The sequence below is a fragment of the Anabrus simplex genome, chromosome 1 (genome assembly GCF_040414725.1).
Source record: "Anabrus simplex isolate iqAnaSimp1 chromosome 1, ASM4041472v1, whole genome shotgun sequence".
In the NCBI taxonomy this organism is placed as follows: Eukaryota; Metazoa; Arthropoda; class Insecta; order Orthoptera; family Tettigoniidae; genus Anabrus; species Anabrus simplex.
The window spans coordinates 646,961,749-646,974,433 of NC_090265.1; the positions used below are offsets into that span (position 1 = coordinate 646,961,749).

Consider the following 12,685-nt stretch of genomic DNA (forward strand, 5'->3'; position numbering starts at 1 on the left):
CTTTACATCGCACCGACACAGATAGGTCTTAAGACGACGATGGGATACGAATGGGAAGGAAGCAGCCGTGGCCTTAATTAAAGTACAGCCCCAGTATTTGCCTGGTGTGAAAATGGTAAACCACAGAAAACCATTTTCAGGGCTGCCGACAGTGGGGTTCGAACCCACTATCTCCCGGATGCGAGCTCACAGCTGTGCGCTCCTAACCACACGGCCAACTCGCCCAGTACTATGATAAGGAAAGTTTGTACAACTGTTACCATCACAACAAATGAATGGGTTACCAACATCACAAATATTAATTTAGTTACTTGGACATTGCACACATACCAGTACATACTTTTGTATAGGAGGATGTGCATACAAATTGCAAATAAGAGAGGATAGAGCATAATATATTTCCTGTGTTCTGATGAGAAATTTTGTCCAAAATACACGATTTTCAGTGAAACCTCCTTTGGTAGAAATGGATGCTTAACCAAAACTATGACTTCTTTACAAAAATCATTCACACAATATCACACGACACTTCCACTTCAGTATTTGATTATTATCATACAATTATACACTAATGATGAGCTCATATAAAGGAACAGACTATGAGTGTAGTAAACCACATGTTTGAAATAACTCCACATTACAGTTTTTCACTTCCCATTTAGCAAATATGCTTCCTGCTGTACTTAATCTCCCTATAATAATATTAATGATAATAATACATGTCCTGTGAAGTTTAAATAAAGTGTTTGATTATATAACAACTGTAGCGCAGGAATTTATAAAAGTCATTAGGAATGCAATTAAGACAAATGGGAGTCTGAAACATGCAGATATATGGCATATTTTGAATTACAACACTGAACATGAACTGAACATACTTGTTTTCCACCTTTATGAACAATTATAATGATGTTCTGGGCTTCATAATGATCTCATTTTTTTGCCTATGAGGCTCATATAGTACCGATCCATGGCAACGATGGAATGGGCCTCAGGAGGAAGCAACTGTGGCCTTAATTAAGGTATGGTCTTAGTATTTGCCTGCCTATTGTGAAAAAGGGAAACCATCTTCAAGATAGCGGACAGTGGGGTTCGAACCCACCACTGCTCAAGCGCAATTTCATAGATGTATGACTCCACTGCACAGTCTACGTGCTGGGTGTTTTGTAATACAAAATTAAATATATTGATAAACAATCATTAGCATTCACAAATTGAAATTGTTTAATTCGAATGTAAAATGAACATTAATAACATTAGCACCAGTGTTCTCCCCAGTAATGTTTGTCAGCCGGGTGGCAAGAATGAGTAGGCAGGTGGGGAATACTACGTAAAACTTCAATAAAAAAATAAATTTCAATTCGTTCCCCTCAGGGCGTTAACAAAAATATCAGACAGGTAAACATAAACTGCACAATTGAACTATTTGAATGTTATCATCACAAACAAGATATAACAGAGTAGGCCTACTTTGATCTAGTGTTCTATAGCTCCTTCCAAATCATGTAACAGTGGAGTTAGGCCTCCCACTCAGTTGCTGTGGGCACGTGGACTGCCATACGGGTTTGTGATGTTGCGCAGAATAGAGGGCTCTCCTGCGATTCCACGCTAATCCAGACCCCAGCTCGTGACTACGTAGTGGTCAAGGTAAACATTTGATCTCCAATGTAATTGATGCAATTTTGCTAATGATTTATCATTTAAATTCACAGTTTTACAGTATTTATATGTGAAAGCAGGAGCAGCAGGAGTGGAGGTTGTAGTAGTAATAGCAGCAGCACCATTACCCATAGTAGTAGCAGCAGCAGCAGGCATGGAGATGGTGGCGGCAGCAACAGCACCGGTGGTAATAGGTAGTAGTAGCAGAAGCAGTAGGAGTGCCAATGGTGCAGGTGGTGGGAGCAGCAGCAGTCATAGCAGTGGAAGGACTTGGCCGTGGACCACCCTTGTGTCGAGGCACACCTATATGAAAAAAAAAAAAAAACACACACACTAAGAACGGTATAACGGTATATGCTGATGACCTACATTTAGGTTCTAACAACAAAGATAATCTTCAAGCAACTATGGTCAGGCTTGAAAAATATTCTGAAGACAACAAACTTAGGGGACCTAGGACATATTTCTTTTTTGGGTAAATGGATGAAATTGTCGAAATTTGAATTCTGGCATAAATAAATTATATTAACCTTCCTCTAAATAATAAAAGTGGTTTTGTGCTGCTGTGACTGTTTTTGACGTAGTTATGGCCGTTTTTTAATGGCTCTGCACGGTCATTTAATTATCCACCACGCCCCCTTTCCTCTGTATGCTCTGCTATCCGTGTCCCTTCTGTTACCATTAATTCCCTCTTTACAGTAGCATTGAGATTATACTATTTTTTAATATTGCAATATATACTGCCAACTGTTAGTTATGTTATGAATTACTTCATCCTACAATTTAGTCAACCATAAAGGAACTACACTTGGGGGAAGGGGGCCTGGAAGTTTGAAGGAAGCAACTACTGCGAAGCTCACAAATTATTATAGGCAGGCAATATGTGCAAATATTCCCTCTGTAGATAATATGAAATCTGCAATATATGCCACACTATACCATTCCTGCTCCACAGATGAAGATCCTAAGCATAAGAAATGCCCCCAAGGACCTGAATCATGGTGCTTCTACAACAAGAGTATCGCAACTGGACAAACCCCTCAAAGTCACAAAAATTGTCAGTTCAGTTCACAATTGCAATGCTGCTGAAAATTGTGCCTGTATACCAAAGGCTGGCACCAACAGAACTGTCTAGATGTTGTAAAGGGGATACTCAAAATGCCAATGAAAGTATTCATGCATGTATGTGGAAAAAGTGCCCAAAAGAGACCTTTGTGTCCTCAAAAAGACTTGGAATAGCTGTTTGTAATGCAGTTGCAGAATACAACATGGGATGTAGTGCAACACAAGAAATGAAAATGGCTGTAATGAATTATAAATTTCACCAGCATCCACCAAACTTGCCACACAAAGAGATGAAAGAAGAAAATTTGACAGTCAGCGGTCAGTCACCCAACAAAAGAAAACAGCCAGGAAAAACTGAAACTCCTAAAGGTACACAGGGAGGAAGCCAAGAAGAACCAGGAGGGTAGGAGTTATAGTGCTGGTGAATTTTAAGAGATTTGGAAAGGCCATTATGAAAATTTTTAATGGTTTTAGAACTAAAATTCATTTAACTCAAAACACCATTTTTTGTAACCTGCACTGTTACATGAAGACCAAATCTAAACCTATATTTGCCAAAGTTGGTATGTAGCTCTTCTATGTGACCTACCAAGGAAATTGTAGGATAATTTTTTCATTCTTCTTCAGTATACTCATTTTATCAGGCAAAATGAACAGAAAATTAGTGGCAAATTACATGAAATAAAATTACAAAATTGAAACAGGAGTTAATTAAGCGACATAGGGTGAATCGAAAATTCCATCCTTGAGTTTTTTATGTTATAAGGAAGAAGGTTTCAAACTCTCAGGTAAAAATCCATCCCACAGGGAACTTTTTGAAAGTTGCCTTTTTTTGCGAGTGTCATAAACACAAAGTACATCATATCTCATAAACTAATAAGGACATTTAGCTGAAAATATGTTATTTCTATAATAGTCCTAAATATTCCATAACAGTTTCATTGTGATTGCTAAAAAATTGTGGAAAATAAAAAAAATGTGTACCAGGTTCCCTTAAAATTAACCTGGACAAAAAGGTACAAATGGTTTTCAGATAAAGAGAGAGTTAAGATAACGAGCTCATTTAAATACCTCGCCATCACAATTCAGCTAACGTAAAGCCACCGATGGATTATAAAAATTATAAAATTAAAAAATTTGCACATTTGTGCACTATTCTGTTAATAATAAATGTTAGGCATTTCAGCTACACTCTGCCTTTAAGAAGGTAAGGCAAGACTAGGTGTGTTGGTGGTGGTGGTGATTATTGTTTTAAGAGGAAGTACAACTAGGCATTATAGTAAGGACAATTTGAAATGAAACCAAGGAAAATTTGATAGGTCACAGTACTGTGCAATGAATAACAACAACTACTACTACTTACCTCTTTCCGGGACAGCATCTTTATACAGCAACCTGGATAGCTTGAGTGGCGAAAGTGCCTAGAACACACAGTGCGGTTCTTCAGCTGCTTTGGAGGAAGCTGCCGCAAGCGTTCGACCTCCCACAACGTCCAACCACTCTCTGCAAATATAAGGTCTACCAACAAGGAAATGATGAAATAAGATTCCCTGTTGCTGGCCTTCTTCGCTATCGGTGTAAATGCCACAAATCTGGCACTTTTCATGCATGGTCTGAGACATGAAAGGGAATAGACGAAAGTAATTAAGGACACTGTATCAGTTAATATTTTTACTGCTAATTTCAATACCCTCAAAACGATAGTGGCTTATCATAAATAATATAACATTACATGAACTGAATTTTAAGGTGTCTGTTTCAAGTAGGCTTATGTAACTATCATATCAACCACCCTGCAAAAAGGTAATAAAAAGGTGACAGCCAAAAAGAAATTTTTGGGAACATGAGCAGCTATCAACTTAATAACTTACTTAACCTCCTGCGACCTACTATCCTTTTAATACGATTTTGTTTAAAAATAGAATGGAATATCCCGCCAACAATATTCAAACGTTAAATAAAATAAATAGCAAATTTAGGACTAGGCGATTATGATTCAATTTATCCGAAAGTCATTTGCCTTGGTGTGGTATATTTTCATGTTCTGGCCCCAGGAGATTAGTAAAACAAGAACCATAAGGATGCTTACCTCAAATATCTTGTACTTTTTCTTCAAACACGCAAACGAAGATAACAGATATACACCTACAAATCTTTTTTCTTTTCTTTCTTTCTTGATATTTGGTTGGGCTCTGTATGTAACTAACACCCAGTTCCAATACTTTGTAAATGAAACACTGTCAAACACTCAGAAACATGTAGTTATGGTGACGAAGAAATACTTTATCTCACAGTACAAAGATCACTGGTATGGGTGAACATCTACATCTTGTGGGTGTAAGTGTAATAGACATAGGAGTAAGCACGGGGACACAAGGTACTATATCTTCACGCCGAAGTGACCCATCTTGGCGTCTTCTACTTTGACATACGGAACGGGCCGACAATTGGGAAGGACAAAGGATAGCACACAACAACTAAAGGATCTAGTATTATGGATGGAGTAACACAAATGGAGGGGTAGAATGTATATATCGCGCAAAGTGTAGTGAAAGCTTATCAAGGACATGTGATATGACTAACGCCGTGTTACCCTAAACGTTCCTACCAAAGAGCATTTGACCTACCAAAGAGAATTTACCTACTGAATCTGGATCTTTCTAACAAATGAGCAACGTATGAACATATGTGCTAGAGGCGACAAAAGACAATAGTAACGCGAACATTGTGCTCAGTTTCTGCTAGAGTTGTATAATAACAAAAATTAAACAAAACCTAAGTAGGCATAGTCGGGAGTGTTATGAAGTCTATGTAAGTGACACAACTATTAATGAAACGTGAATCTTATGGTATGTTTACAATATGATGCCCGTGTCCTCTAAATATCTGTTTAATATGTAGATGATGTCCGGTGACGGATTGTAAACAAGACAAGCAACACTTGTTGGAAGTGGTATTCGTAAACAGGTTAGACTTGCAATTAAGCGTGCTCGAGCCTGAGTATATAACTGACACTGGAGAATGAGGTGATTTGCATCCGCCTCATTTGAACCACACTGACATGTCGGTTGGCTGACAATATTGAAACGGTACTTTAACAAGGGCGTAAGCGAATGGTTGAAACGTAGCCTAATAATAGTTATTATATGACGCCGTGTGTAAGTTGATCGTTGATTGGCAGAGAGGGTTGGATATTGTAATAGAAGGTCCCTTTTATTCTTGCAGTGTCATTCCAGAACTGTTGCCATGTCGCGTTTTGATGTTGCTTTAGTAATGGAATTAGATCTGTAACTGGAGTCATAAATGTCATTGGAGGGGTGTTGAGCAGTGATGCTTGTTTGGCAGCTCTATCCGCTGTTTCATTACCGGGAATATTTTTATGAGCTGGAATCCATATAATTGTAATCTTAGTTCCAGTAGTACGTAGGTCATATAATAGTTGTTTAACATTATAAACATACCAGTTCATCCACCTACAAATCAAAGTGAAGCAAAATGTCACAAACGTCAAAAACGTGGTCGTCCCACGTGGTCCAAGTTGTCTTCTTCTTCTTGGTTAGTTTTTGGACATCGTCGTAAGACGCTACGTCCAGTCACTGGTTTGCGGGATAATTAATGTCTGGGAGAGGTACCAACATTAGAAGAAATTAGTACACTACGAGATAGTAGGGTTAGCTATGTAATGAAGCTAATGACAACCGGTAATAATGAAACTGAGGAAAATACCAATAATATGGAGGCTAAACTATCTAGGATAACACAAAAACACTGGGACACAGGGTTTTAATGCTTCACGTCTGTGTGGTCTGCCACGACGTCTTACTACAAACAAACTAGACCGGACCACAAATAGGGGTTGGGATGCGAAAGTTCGTACCTATAGGGAAGGAAAAGGTTACAATTGGATGTTACAGGTAACTAAAAATGTAAGTATTAAGTCTACAACGCGAAAAGTCGGTTGAAACACTAAACACGAAACATTTAACGGCAGTTGGTAACCCGCATGAAGAAGCTTAGCTATGAATTCGCGAGGGTGATGTTCATATGTCTGACACTGAAAAAAGATATGATTGACAGTACCTACTGCCCGACCGCATGGACATAGAGATGAGCAGGCGTACACACATGATTTAAGCGGAGCCGTATGATTGTAGTAATACGACGCCGAGTGTAGTTACCAAAGGCGAACCACGCTGTATTAAGAATATCAGGCATAAACGTGAATAAGTGCTTACCTTTCAACTGGGAAGTTCGGCGTCATTGCACACCACTGATCGTGGATGAAGTGACGACAGTGTTCCCATAAGTCTGTGTGTGAAACTGCAATATAGTAGACCAATCCAGTACCCTGGGCGGCCTCGTTAGATAGGATATCCGCTGTGACGTTGCCGTGTATTCCAGAATGGCCCGGTAGCCATGCGAATAATACTTTAACATGACGGAGGGACAAGTCATAACTTAAATTGCGGAAATTTTAAATGTACCAATTATTAGTATGTTCGGGATTGTCTAAAGCCATCAAGGTGCTTAAGGAGTCAGTACAAATGAGAGCTGTTAATATTCCCGAATATTTTATGATGTTTCTTATTTAATATGCTCCGACAATTCCATTGCAGTATCCGCATGATTTACTTGGCAGTAGGGGAAAGTCCCATGGATAGAAGAATCTCCTCATATACTGATTGTAACTTATGCTTCCATGGATCGTTTGGGTCTATTTCTGCGAGTACATCTGCAAAGTTGTTAAAGATTTTTCGACACTGTTCATTAGGATTAACGTTTGATTTACAATGTAAAGCCATGACAGAGGGAGATGCCGATATTGGCGCGGGGGAAGCCGAAGGTTGCCCTTGAGGACTTGGTTTCCGTGATGTAGATGCAGGCTCGTTAGAAGTAGCAGGTATCAAACGCACGACTGGAGTGCCAGAATGTTCTGGAACCGTCTTCGGATTACTGATCAAATTAAGATATGATGCCCTGTCATAACCTGGTTTAACGGGTGGGCGGGAAGAGTTACTAACCACCATAGTAAATTTACGCTTTCGAGGGAGAGTTTCGTCCGATTGAGATGATCTATTGGGTAAAGGAGGAAAATGTTGGGGCATCAGGAGGGGGTTAGATAGGGACTGTAATGGGGCAAAATAGTTTTTCACTTCGAAATATGATTTGTTTTCAACACTCATAATGCGTTTAATTTCTTTTTGTTGTTTGTGGATTTCACAATGTTCTGCTCCCGCAGGATGATTTCCGCCACAGTTAGCACATTTAACGACTTGGTGAGTGCAATCTTCAGTAGAATGAGTAAGGGAACACTTTCCACATCTCGGCTCCCTGGAACGACAATTAGTAGCGGTGTGTCCATACCGCTGACATCGTTTGCATAATAAGGGAGAGAATATAAAGGCCTGAACCTCTAAAATGACTTTAAAAATGGACACACTTTTCGGAAGTTGTTGACTTTCGAATACAACCTTCACAGTACCTGTAGGGATATATTCAGTTTTTCCGTCTTTAGATGAACGTCTATTTAGACGTTGTACTTTCACTACAGGGTATGGTGAGTCTAAATAGGTGAGAATGTCGGATTCGGAAATAGTAGTGTCTACTCCCCGTATTACCCCTACTCGCTGAATATTCGAAGACGGAATAAAAGCTGTCAATTTCTTTTCTGTAAGAATGGGATGAGAAAGAAAGGCGTTTGCAGCCTTACTAGACATGAAAGTAACTTGAATTCTATTTCGTCCCTTCCTATGGATGGCCTTAACGTCACCAATTTGCCTCTCGTAGAAAATCCGACCCAGAGCCATAGGGTGAATATGTCCTATTTTATTTGTAGAGTCAATCGATTCGACAAATACTATGTAAGGGCCAAGATGAGTGTTAGAATAGGTAGATACAGGAACGTGCGGACGCTGATCCGAGTCACGTATTGTATCTTGAGAACTGTCTCGTTGGGTAGCAGTATTACTAACGTCCATGTGTAAATCCTCACGCACGGCATCTTTACCAATATCAGGAGGTCGTCCTAAAGGGCCACCGCCACTATCTACAGGCATAGTAGTCCAAAAAGGAATTACACTATACTAGCACCGGAACAAACACAAAAGAAAATTACTAGGATACAAACACAAACATAAAACACTCTACTTATCTACAGACAGGAAAAAGCCGCTGCACCAGTGACCGGAGCGAGACGTGTGCCTGGTCCAAGTTGTCAAACTCAAAGAGAATGGTCAAAATCTTCTTCTCCTTGCTTGCTTGCTGATGCTTATGGGCTGTGTCTACGACATTTCACCCAGTCAATACTCGCTTACTCATGTAAACACACTAGTATAAATGACAAACTTCAGTTCAATAATGTTTGATCTTGCAAGTAGATTACACAAACACTATTCTTCACTATATCACATAATAACCCTAGTTTGCTAGAGCACACTGTTCTCATACGAGAAACTTCCGTTCTTGCAATCACACTTCTTCTAAAGTGTCACACACTCTGATAATCCGAAATAGCACTCTCAAGTAATACCCTAATACTATGAGGAATCACTCAAATGGAACCATCAAAAACATGAGAACATCTCACCATATATTGCGGACAAAATTATAACACGATATTGGCTTCATCCAGAAACAAATTTAGAACTCTAATAATCTCGACTGTAGGATTACAGAGCAAACAAGAAACACTGGTTGGAAATACCTGCTTAAGTCGCTTGAGATTAGTCGTAAGTTTTTTACGGGGGTTGTCATATAAAGAACATTCAAATAAGATGTGGTTGGAGTCGCCATTAATATATTTGTACCACACGAACAGTTTGTATCCTGCGTTAAATGGAAACGAGATCTATATTGTGGCGTAAGGGCATGATTAAACCGTAACCGAATGATGTTAATAATATGTCGTCTAGAATATGATCCTCGTATAAACCATGGTTTAACCAGAATTGTTGGTTGTAAATGATAATAAAAGTTACCTTTGACTTGTGCAGTCTGTCGCCAGTAATTCTGCCATTCTTGACGACCAGCTTGTCGGATAACAACTACATAGTCAGAAGCAGGAACAATATTGTTAGTATTCGGAACAAGGAGACGAGAAGCTTGTTTTGCAAGACAATCTACTTTTTCATTGCCTAAGATACCCACATGGCCTGGTACCCATACTAAAGTTATGTAAATACCGAAGTTGTCAAGCATATAAAGGAGACTCTTGACATTGTATACATTCCAATTATAGGATAACTCGTACGAGACCAAAGACTGTAATGCACTCAGCGAATCCGTATAGATCGTAACTCGCGTATAGCCCTGACGCTGAATAAAAAGTAGAGCCTGCTGTATAGCGAATAGCTCCGCAGTAAAAATCGAACAATCACTAGGTAAACCATATTGTTTTTTAACATTTAGAGAAGGTATATAATAAGCGGACCCAACTCCAGTAATGTTCTTGGCCCCATCTGTAAACATGTTTATGCTTTGTGGGATACTGGAAAGTTTCACTCTTTTAACAGGACGAATCTTGGTCCCCTGCAAACAAATAACGTTAGTAGAGCCATTACGTATAGGCCGTATTATTTGAGGCTTATAATAAGAAACCGGATAGGGTAAGGTATAGGGCATTAAGTTAACTCTGTGTATTAATGTATACTGTTTCGACTTCAATGTAGTAAAAGCATGAAACAGAACTGGCAATCGTTGTAAACCCTGACGCCGTAAGGAATACTACTCCGAAAGTAACTGTAACTTCGGAATTAAAGGATGACTTGTCAGAGAAATTTTTTTGAGTAAATATTGTGTAGCAAGTATTTTTCTACGCACATGTAAGGGAGCTTCGCAGGATTCGACCAAAAGTGCATTTGTAGGTGTGGACTTTAAAGCTCCAATACAGGAGCGTATTGCTTTATATTGACAAATGTTAAGAGTATTCAAGTTCGTATACGATGCCAAGTCAAAAATATGTGATCCGTAGTCCAATATCGCCGTAATAGTGGTTTAATACAAGGATAGCACCACAACTGGATCTGCTCCCCATTGCCTACGGGTTACAGCTTGTATTACCTGAATATACCGTTCGCTTTTCGAACGCAAATATAAAAAATGTTGTTTCCATGTAAGTTTCTGATCGATAAATAACCCAAGATATTTATGGTAACTAACTACGGGGATTTCATACTGATCAAAGGAAAGTGGTGATCGGTCATAGGTTCGGTGATGTGTAAATATCATCGCTCGACATTTCGCTATGGAAAGATTTAACCCATGGGCTTCTAACCATGCTCTAGCTTCGTGAAGCGTGTAACAAATATGTTGCCTACAGAGCTGTAAATTCTCATGCGTATAATAAAGCAAAAAATCGTCAGCATACGCCTGTAGTCGAGCATGACGGAGAATGACCGTTTCGAAATCCTTCATAAAAAGAGCGAAAAGAATGCCACTCAGAATATCGCCCTGTAGCAACCCATTACTTACCTGCCGGGGTTGGATTGTATAATGTGTCGATTTAAATCTCAGTGATCGATATGTAAGAAGTTGTCTGAGAATGATAATAAATCCCTCAGGAATCTTAAGAGTTGCAAGCTTTTCCCATAATATGTTCAAAGGTACGGAATCATAAGCCCGTTGAATATCAAGGAAAACCGCTATGGTACTATATCGATAACAAAACTATTAAATGCATCATATATACAGGGTCCCTTAAAAAAGGCATATTGATATCGAGGCGTCAAGTTATAGTATTCTAATACCCATATGATTCTTCGAAGTAAGATCTTTAAAAAGACTTTACGGAGGCACGAACATAGTACTATACCGCGATAATTATTAACCTCAGTGGGTAACTGCTTATTTTTAAGAATCGGAATCAGAAAAAATTCATTCCAACTAACTGGAGTACTGTAATTGCGCAGAATATCATTGTACATATTTAATAATGCCTTCTTTGCTCTAATAGGTAATAATTTAAGCATCTGATATGATACATTATCTGGACCGGGGGATGAATTCGAGCACGATTGTAGAACTGCCTCTAATTCCTGATAATCGCAGGGTTGTAACAATACGGAAAAACGTGCATCTTGTGGGTCTTGTGAATGAACATACTGCGGTACGACATAATCTGGCGTCTCTCGAACAAGAAAATCGGATAAGACCTGACCTGGGATGGTCTTGGCAGGGGAGTGCTGCGTAACTCTTGTGATTGCCCTTATGGCATTCCACAAGTCTGCAATTGGAACCTGACGCGTGAAGGACGATATAAACTCCCTCCAAGCGACACGACGTTTTTTATGGAAAATTCTGCGAGTCTGTGCCATGTGTCGTTTGAGCCGGAAATAATTTTCAGGTGTGGTGTGCTGCCTATATTGTCGAAAAAGTACTTTGCGGGTTTGAATCAGTAAATGACATTCCTCATCCCACCATTTAACATTCGCAGGTTTCCTAGAAGACAAAGGAGGTGTAGCGATGATGGGGTGGTGAAGATTAATATAATCTGTTAAAATCTGAAGTAAAGTTTGATATGACAAATTATTGTCCGGTATTTTTTGTAACTCATCCTCAATGTAAGAGGTATATATGTGCAGTTTAAATCTCCTCAAAGAACGAATCATGTTATTGTGAACTGTATGCTGCGGTGGAGAAATAGGTCTGCCTACACCATAAGAAATAGCAATGGGGAAATGATCACTGGAATAAGTATCACTCAACGTATGCCATGTAGTGATAGACACCATACTTCGCTTACACAATGTTAAATCTAATGCGCTAGGAGGGGCAGAAGGCGCAGTCAATCGCGTAGGAGAGCCATCATTCAAAATAGCAAGAGCATGGTTATTTACTGCATTAAGGAACTGCGTACCTTGAAGTGTATCCAAATTTCCTCCCCACATTGTGTGGTGAAGATTAAAATCCCCAAATATAAAAACATATGGTTCTGTAGTAAATTGTTGAAAAAATTGGTCCCATT

At 39.2% G+C, this 12,685-nt stretch overlaps 1 long non-coding RNA gene across 1 annotated transcript; it reads right to left on the bottom strand.

Annotated features, from left to right (window-relative positions):
• Positions 1 to 1,796: 1,796 nt before the first annotated feature.
• LOC136871667 (uncharacterized) lies at positions 1,797 to 6,278 on the bottom strand. Its single transcript, XR_011018025.1, has 4 exons — positions 6,198 to 6,278; positions 4,814 to 4,869; positions 4,088 to 4,337; positions 1,797 to 1,962 (listed from the first exon to the last, which is right to left on the bottom strand). It is a non-coding gene; the product is annotated as an uncharacterized lncRNA (long non-coding RNA).
• Between the last annotated feature and the right edge of the window lie 6,407 nt (positions 6,279 to 12,685).